Below are 9,151 nucleotides of genomic sequence, written 5' to 3'. Positions count from 1 at the left end.
CTATAGTTAATAATGTATTACACGGTGGAAATCTGCTACGAGGCCACATCTCAAGTAGTCTCACTACACCAAAAAAAAAAAAAAAAAAAGAATTACGGGAGGTGATGGATATGTTAATTAATCTGATTGTGCAAATCATTTTACAGCGCTACATATATCACATCATCACGTTGTATACCTTAAATATATACAATTTTTATTTTTCAAAAACACATAAATAAAAATCAAAACAAAACCAAAAAAAAAAAAAAAAAAAAAAGCAGGCATTCAAGCCTGGGTGATCCTACTAGGATTCCATAGCAGGATTCCAGTCCCTTAAGACAGAACAGAGGACCGCGGAGTAGGCTTTTTACAAAGAATAGGGCAGAAGCCCAGATATCAGAACTCAAGATAAGTGACCCCCAGAGGACAAGGCCTAGAGCCCGATCAACTTCTTCAGAAAGCGTGGGCGTAAGTCTTTGTCATAAGTTGGTCTGACTCAGGCGAAAGCCACAGTATGACTACAGCAGCTGAAACAGTGGGGCTGGATGGACCCAGGTGGCGAGTCACTGGGGCTGTCACCCTGCAGGGGCAGCTGGCAGAGCAAAGGTTCTCATCCCGACAGGTGCAGCAGGGTGGGGGGCTGTGGGGGGGCCAGAGGGCAGGTGAGAGTCATGTGATGGGAGAAAATAAAGGACTTTTCTCTCCTGGGATATCAGAGCCTTAAAGCGTTAATTCATCTGGGGAGGGAAAGACAAAAAGGCACACCAATATGTTCTCTAGGGAAAAACAGAAGAACTCAACTGTCAGGAGGGTGGGCAGCGTGACAAACCGGGCGGCACATGCTGGAAGGTATGAGGCAGACACGAGAGGGGATCACAGAACAAGACAGCAGGTACTAAGTGAAAGTGATCAGGAGCTGGGGGTGGACGGGACAGGAGAGTGAGGGGCCTCCGAGCCCCTGGGAGGCCCAGAGAAGAGGGCAGAGAATATAAAAAAAGAATTGTGAGCTATGTTCTGGAACACTCTCAGATGTCAGCAAGAGGGTTAGAAAAGGATGAGAATTCCTATCTGTGCTTCTTGTAACACAGCACTTTGAGAGTGAACCACATGGGTCCCGGCTGTCTGATGGCTGAGGTTTGCGGGAAGGGCAGTGCTGAAGAAACAGCGTAGCCCGGCAAGACCTCTCCCATGATCACATCTAGAGAGTGAGAACCGGATTTGTGGGGAAAAAAGAGCCAGGCGCCCCTGCCAAAGCCTCCTGGGCTGGCAAGTCCCAACCTGCCCAATCTCAGCTCGCCCCAAAGTGCCGGCCACACCACAGGCCTGGCCATGTTCAGTCCTGTTGCACAACCCCTTCCGCTTCCCCCATACTAGGTGTCCTCATGCCTGAGGGCCAGCTAAGCGCCCGTCCTCCCCAGAAGGGAAGGCTGAGCGCTGCTAACCTGAACCTGAACGTGAACCTGCCCCAGCCTTTTTCCACTTCCCCCCGCCAGCAGCTTCCAGCCTTGGCTTCACTCACCATTTTACTCATGCCCTCATTCCAGCAACCCCTGGAGACTCCAGGAAGTGCCCCCCCCCTCACCCAAGAGCACAGGCCCCAGTAAGGTGATTCTGCCTCAGTCAAACAACTAATCAACCAGGAAACCCAACTCCAGACCCAATGGAGAAAACAAAGGAAAAGGAGATAAACTATTCCAGAGGGCAGATTAGTTCAATGTGGTAAAGGAAGGGGGAGGATGTAGGCTACCCCAGAATCCCGGGTTCTCAACTGGACCACACACACCAGATTCGAGGCAAGAAGAGTAATTCTAGGTCTCACTCACGGAGTGGCAGAGGTGCTGTTAACTTCCTGCGTTGTTCAAGAAGAGAGCAGCTTAAATCCTCAGCGGCAGCGGCAGTTGGCGACAGGGAACCTGCTGTGAGGGATAAAGACAGCAAGGTCTGAGCTCCAGGGACTGGGATGGGCAGAGGTCAAGGAGGTCAGTCCCAGGGAGAAGATACAGGAGTGGGGGGGGGGGGGATGTTGGATGGAAGGGGAGAGATGCGATATTTGTCAAGTACCTACCAACCGAAGGGCACTGGGAGATGCTTTACATATGTCATCCACGTTCATTCCTACAGTAACTCTGGGAGGCATCTCCATGTCACAGCGGAGGCGCTTAAGCCTCAGTTTCTCCTAAGTTGAAGCTAAGGAGCGATGGGGCTTAGATCTGAACACCTGTGTGTCTCATTCTACATCCTGGGCGTGTTCCTACAGCACCAGTGAGCGTGAACCAGACACCACAGAGCAACACAGGATCTGGCCCCAAAGTGTGCCTGGGGTGAAAGCAAATGACATCTGAGATCTGTGTCAAAAATCACCTGGCGGGTGGTGGGTGGTGAGTGGGAGGAGAGCAGAAACGAGGCTGGCCACGTGTTCATAACGGTTGAGGCCAGAGGATGGCTGAGCCCGAGGCTCAGTGTACTATCCTATTTTTGTACATGTGTGAAATTTTCCATAACACAAAACAAACTCTCTGCTGTATGAACAGTCAAGTTAACACACCATTTCCTCTGGCTTTACCCATCACTAGACGCTTGCTCTTTGGTCTGGGGCTTCCTTTTGGTTATAAAACTGAATATTCGCTTCACCGAAGAATTCTCACACTTGCCTAGGAATTTGCTTCTGTGTTGGGTAAGCGCACACAGTAGGCACAGTTCCACGGAAGAGGACACTTTCAGGAATTTGTTGTTCCATGAAAATAAGAAACTTAAGAGCTTTTTCTCATTATAATATTAAGGGGGAAAAAAATGATACAAAACCACATCTGAATCATAAAATGGATTGGATATAAATACATATATAGAAAAAGGAAATGCACTAACATGAAAACCATGGAGTTAACTTTCTGAATTTTACAAACTTGACAATCAACAGGCGTTCGTCTTTGGAAAATATTTTAAAGAAAGTTGGTTTTTCGTTTTTTTTTTTTTTGGTACGCGGGCCTCTCTCTGCTGTGGCCTCTCCCGTTGCGGAGCACAGGCTCCGGACGCGCAGACCCAGCGGCCATGGCTCACGGGCCCAGCCGCTCCGCGGCATGTGGGATCCTCCCGGACCGGGGCACGAACCCGAGTCCCCTGCATCGGCAGGCGGACTCTCAACCACTGTGCCACCAGGGAAGCCCCAGAAAGTTTTTTTTTTTAATGGGCTTTAGGGAAACAGAACTGGACTAATTAAACGCTTTGGTCTACAATACTGTGTTGTCATTGGTCTAGCAGTACTTTTCCAATAATTAGTATCGAGAAGCTACTATTAACAGCTATCGTGTGCCAGGCAATGCATAGGTTATTTCTAATCTTTACAACAATCCTGCAAATTGGAAGATTTTGCACTGATTTTGAACTCAGATCTGCTGGTTCTGAAGCCTGTCTTGCTCCATCACACCTGAGCTCCTGCTTCTTCAGCTCTTACATTCTCGAGTGCAGAAGCACCCCCAGCAGATCCCTGGAACAGTTGGGACTAGAGGTTTACACCTCCAGCTGTGGCTTGGGTTCTCCTATGCTGTCATGACCTATATTGCCCAGTAGTCTGGGTCTGGCCAGGATGCAGCTGGTTAATCACCATCCGGCCAACAAGACAGACTAGACTCGCCTGTTCTTCCTTCCTCTGAGCTGACAGACTGTAATCCCAGCACCCTACTCTACGAATGGATGACTTCTGATTTATACTGGAATATGACCATTCTCTCCAAATAATACTCATATAACATTTAGTTTAGGGCCTTGGAAGGGAGAACACTATTTCATTAAGGGGGAAATGGGCCAAGATTACCTCTCCTTCCCCATGACAGCAGAAGCCACTACCTGGTAACCATGGCGAAGTACAGAAAGGGGAAAAGGTGCCTCTAAGGAGGCTGAGGGCAGACACCGAAGCCAGGGGAAAGTCGGGAATCTGAGCCAGACGCTAAAAGAGGTTTCAGACAACCGGCTGGATGGGCTACCGGTGCTGGCAGCCTCTTGAGGTGACAGGGCAGGTTGGCCTGTTTGTAACCGGCCATCAGGGAAATGATCCAGTCAGCAAGCCGGGTCTGGAAGTTCACAGTCTGGGAGCTGTTGTGAGAGCCACTTTCTTCTAGTTCTCCCACCCTCCCTCTGAGTGACGGTGAGGCCTGAAGCAAACCCAATTCATTTTCCTGTCGGTGAAACGTGCACACACCTGCTCCTTGACAGGAAGGTGTCTTGTTCTATGAAGTGTGTTGAGCAACTCAATCAAAAGTATTATATACACAGTTCTATTTTATAACAAATTCCCCTAGAAATGGCCAAATCATTTCCCCTGGTAACTAACGCTGTCCACCGCACACCAATTCCCCGGTGGTAGGTTAACCACTGTGGCAGCACAGCTGTGCACAAGCCGTGCGGCCTCTCACACCTAACTGGTTCCCAGCGGGCGCTCGGCTAGATCTGTCTCCCAGGCCGTCCGAGACTCGGGTGTTGTGTGCTGCCGATTCTTGGTCTTGCTTTGTTCTACTCAAATTAAAACAACCCAAAGTGATACAACCACCCTTCACAGCCTCCTCAATTATAAGAATAGGCAGGGATCCGACGTGGGAGGAAAAAAAAAAAAACCAGGAAAGTATTCAGAACCACTTTCTTCTGGAAAAGAAATGGAGATCTAAGGAGGTGGTGTATCTTATAGAAAAAAAATCATCCACCTTTGCAAAACAAGAGTAAACCAGGCCTGAGTGGGATAGAAATTACTTCCTAAAAAACAGTTCTTGCCGAAGACACTGACGCCTGAGTCTCTGAGAGTGGGCAAGGAGGGAGACTTCAGCAAAGGGATTAAAGTAACTCACTGGTCACTGAGAATGATAGGGTCACTTCACAGCCACTGTGGCCCCAATCGTCAGGCTATTTGGCCGACCTAGTCTTAGCAGCTGTCTGCCCTTTGAAGGCTTCCCAGGTAGCTGAATGATTTCCATTCACTTTGGGCTACATGGATTTGATCATCTCACCTTGGATTTGGCAGTGATCCCAAACACTAATCCTGAAATCTACAGGGCCTTAAGATAATCAAAATAAAGAAAAAGAAGACATCGGAGGCTTAGGAATTCCTGCTTTCCGTTATTTTTGCCAAAGAAAGTGTTGCTTGCTCTATTTTTAAGGGGCAGGGCATTTTCTAAAACATCTCAGGTGACTTAAAGGACTAGGCATCAGTTTTGGTTTGATTTTATATTTTAATGATTCAAAAATTACTAGTCATGAAAAAAACTAGTAGCCCCGTATGAAGCGATTTTACCTTCAAAAGCACCTTTGTGTACAGTGGTTTTGGTTTATGTGGGTCTTCTGTGTTTGTTTTGGGGTTTTTTTTTTTTAGTATAAAGGGAAAATGGTGGGGAAAATACATATTGTATTTTATCAAACCCCAAATGTGAAAAATAGTTTAAAAGACTGCTGACGCAATTGCAGCTGGGCTCATTGAAGCCTAATTAAAATGCCGGTAACACATGATCCTGCCCAGAAGTGCTGACTACCGCTAGGCAGAAACCAGGGCCATTCAGCTGAACAATATTAATAACACCAGCAGCCAGAACATTATCATAAACGTTTTGAGTGAAGCCCCCAACCTCTATTTCAAGGTTTACAAAAATCTATGATTTTCCAGGCAGTGGTAACCACAGAGAAACCAGACTTAATTACAGAATAAGAAACCAGCAACTGAACATACGGCTTAGACAAAGGGACTGCTCAATCACTAGGATCCGATCCTTCATTCGTTGTTCTGGCAATGCATTAGAAGCCGGGGATACAAAATTAGAATAAGGTTATGATCCATGATCTCAAGAAGGTCAAAGTCAGAGCGCTAAAACTCTTGGACTTCAATCTTACGTTTTCTGAGTGACAAAAAAACCTGGTAGAGAAGTGAATGACAAATTAACTCCAGACAGAAAGACAACATGAATGGCTGAATAGAAGATAAAGGAAGGAGTTCTATATAAATCCCTCTGCTGAGTACTATGAGAAGATAGTTGAGTAAATAGAGATGATGCCATCATTCAAATGTATGTAGTGCCCCAACATACCTGGCATTATACTGGTAGCAGTTAAAACAAATTTTATCTCAGCCCTAACAATAATAGAGCACTGAAATAGTGTCTACTCCATGCCACACAATATCCTAAGTACTTTACATACATTCACTCATTTAATCCTCAAAACAACTCCATGAAGTAAATACCGTTATCATCCCCATTTTACAGATGAGGAAACTGAGAGGATAGTAACACATCCAAGCTTATTCAGCTAATAAGTGATGGAGCCAGGATTTGAACCAAGTCAATCTGGCTTTATAGACTGTATTCTCAACTACTTTGTTATACCTCTTCTCTATAAAAATGGTTATGTTAAAAACAAAGGAACCGTACATGAACACTGTACCATAGTTGCTAAATTTGTTTCTCATGGGGATACAGGTTAACAATTCTGAAACTGCTTCACAGTTATGCTGTGGTTGAACAAATATTAAACGGACAGTGGACAGTGGGAGCCAGGTTTCCTGCTATTGGAGAAGGGGTTACAGATAAGCAAGAATGACTAGAATGAACCCTACAGTGCTGTATTATAGTCAGAGACACCAGTATAAACTCATGTTTAGCTTAATGTATATATACAGATGTTTAGATACAGAAATAATTATAGATATGTGTTTACACAACTAATACACAGAGCCCAGAAGCAATGGGGCCCAAGAAGAAATGAGCACACCCAGCACCAAGATCTTGGTTTCTAAATACCATTTTCCAATTAAAGGAACCAGGGCTCTTCCAAGAAATGGCTATTTCTGGGAGTGGGGCAGGGAAAACACAAGATATACCTGCAGGTTCTTGTGGTATCAGAAAAGAGAGATGTGTTCAAAAAAATAAAAGGATGGAGGCATATCAAAGGGACACAGGAACCAACCTGAAAGAGCTCCCATGGCCAAAGGTGGAATAATTTAAGCAACAAAATAAATAGCATCCTATAGGATTATAACCCAAAGTAGAAAATAAATACACGAGTCCACACTGATATAAGCAAATGATTAAATAAGTAGATGGGTGAAAAGAGACAAATCTTCCTTAAAGAAGAATTCTAAATAATGTATGCAGATACTCTTCATTCCAGGAGGTACAGCTTATCCCCTCCCTGTTTGGGGATGGACTAACCTTAGTGACTCACTTCCAAAGAATACAGTGGAGAAGTGGAAAAATAATACCTTTACAGTGGAGAGATCTGCCCGCAAATGCTACCTTAACCAAGTGATGAAGGTTAAGATCCTCTGTGATATTATGTGGGTATCACGTACCCTGTCATATGATGTGACAAGAAGGACACTCCACTTCTGTGGTATTCTTTCTAAAAAACCATAACACTCGTTTTTAATCATGAGAAAACATCAAACAAACCCAGACTGGGGGACACTATAGGGTGTCTAGCCAGTGCTCCTCAATACAGTAAGACTGTCAAAGTCCTGAAAAACAAGGAAAGACTGAGAAATTGTCACAGACCAGAGGAGACCAGGGAGACATGTCTAAATGCCATGTGGTTCCCTGGATTGAATTCTGGAACAGAAAGAGGGCATTCATGGAAAAAACTGGCGAAAGGCAAATAAAGTCTAGAGTTAGGTTTCTTCGTTTTGACAAATATACCATGGTAATGTAAGATACTAACATTAGGAGAACTGGTGATGGGCATACAGGAACTCTCTGTGCTATCTCTACAACTTCTCTGTAAACATAAAATTCTTCCAAAATAAAGAGTTTAAGAAATTATTTTCTTCGAAAATAGGCAATCTATGCAAAATAAATAAAAGAGCAATCATGTACCATGCCAGTGAAAGGAAGCTAGAAATAAGAGCATAACAATTTTCACGTTAATGTTAGCTTTCTGCTACCTAGCGCTACTGATAGGACTGTTATTCCTTAATTCTTCATAAGGTATTGTATTCTGGGGGGAACCCTAAACCCATCCAAGCTCATTCCATTCACAAACGCTTACTGGGTACATAAGCGCCAGGCACTGTCCTAGGCACTAGAGATGCACTGGTGGACAAGACATGCTTCCTTTGTCCAAAGAACATCTAGCTTCATTGAAGAGTGAGATATAAGTCAACACAAAATAAAACACAGCATATTAAGTCCTGACTAAGAAGAGGTAATTTTAAGATGGTAGGGGCACACCCAGGAGGAGCATCTGACCCTTTCAGTGCCAAGGCACCATGGAGGACAGATACGGTCTCCTGGAAGAGTCCATGAATAATCTAAGTGTCTTATGACCATCACAAGGACCCCTGGTGATGGTGATATATGCCAACCTCCTGTCAGCATAAAGTGCATTTGGGAAATACAAATTTAATTATGCCACCTCTTCCTAAAACCCTTCAAAGGCTTTCCATTACTCCAAGCTCCTCACTGTGTGGGATGGGTAATTTGATATGCTAACTTGGCTAGGTTATAATACCCAGTAATTACCCACTAGCTGAGGTGGGTTTTTTAATATTTTAAAATTTCTTTTTAATTTTTAGTTTTTGGCCATGCTGTGTGGCATGTGGGATCTTAGCTCCCTGACCAGAGATCGGAGGGTCTTAACCACTGGACCACCAGGGAAGTCCTAATTGAGGTGTTTTTGTGAAGACATTTTTAGATGTGCTTAATGTCCACAGTCAAATTTTTAGATGTGCTTAACGTCCACAGTCAAATTTAAGTAAAGGAAATTCCTTGATAAAGTAGTGGGCCTCATCCATTCAGTCGAAGGTCTTAAGAGAAAAAAACCAGTTTCTCAGAAAAGAAGAAACTCTTGGGACTTCCCTGGCGATCCAGTAGTTAAGATGCCACACTTCCACTGCAGGGGGCGCAGGTTCAACCCCCGGTCAGGGAACTAAGATCCCGCATGCATGCCACCGTGAGGCGGGCACGGCCATAAAAAAGAAGAAGAAGAAATGCTGTCTCAAGATTGCAGCATCATCTCCTGCCTGAGTTGGTAGCCACCTGCCTGCCTGACCTACAGACTTCAGACTTGCCAGCTCTCTTTATGTAAATATATTTCATATATGGGGTTATATTATACATAGGATATTATATAGAGAATTATATATATGTAGGATATATATTATATATAAAATAGGATACGCATTATACATCTCTTATTCTGT

At 44.5% G+C, this 9,151-nt stretch overlaps 1 pseudogene; it reads left to right on the top strand.

The window, feature by feature from the left end:
* Positions 1 to 496: 496 nt before the first annotated feature.
* The window catches only part of LOC113613127 (60S ribosomal protein L6 pseudogene), a 20,796-nt pseudogene continuing 12,141 nt past the window's right edge, over positions 497 to 9,151 (top strand).

Source organism: Aethalodelphis obliquidens, unplaced genomic scaffold, assembly GCF_003676395.1.
Source record: "Aethalodelphis obliquidens isolate GAN/ISIS:26980383/991018 unplaced genomic scaffold, ASM367639v1 scaffold3, whole genome shotgun sequence".
Taxonomy (NCBI): Eukaryota; Metazoa; Chordata; class Mammalia; order Artiodactyla; family Delphinidae; genus Aethalodelphis; species Aethalodelphis obliquidens.
This window is presented reverse-complemented; position numbering and strand designations above follow the sequence as displayed.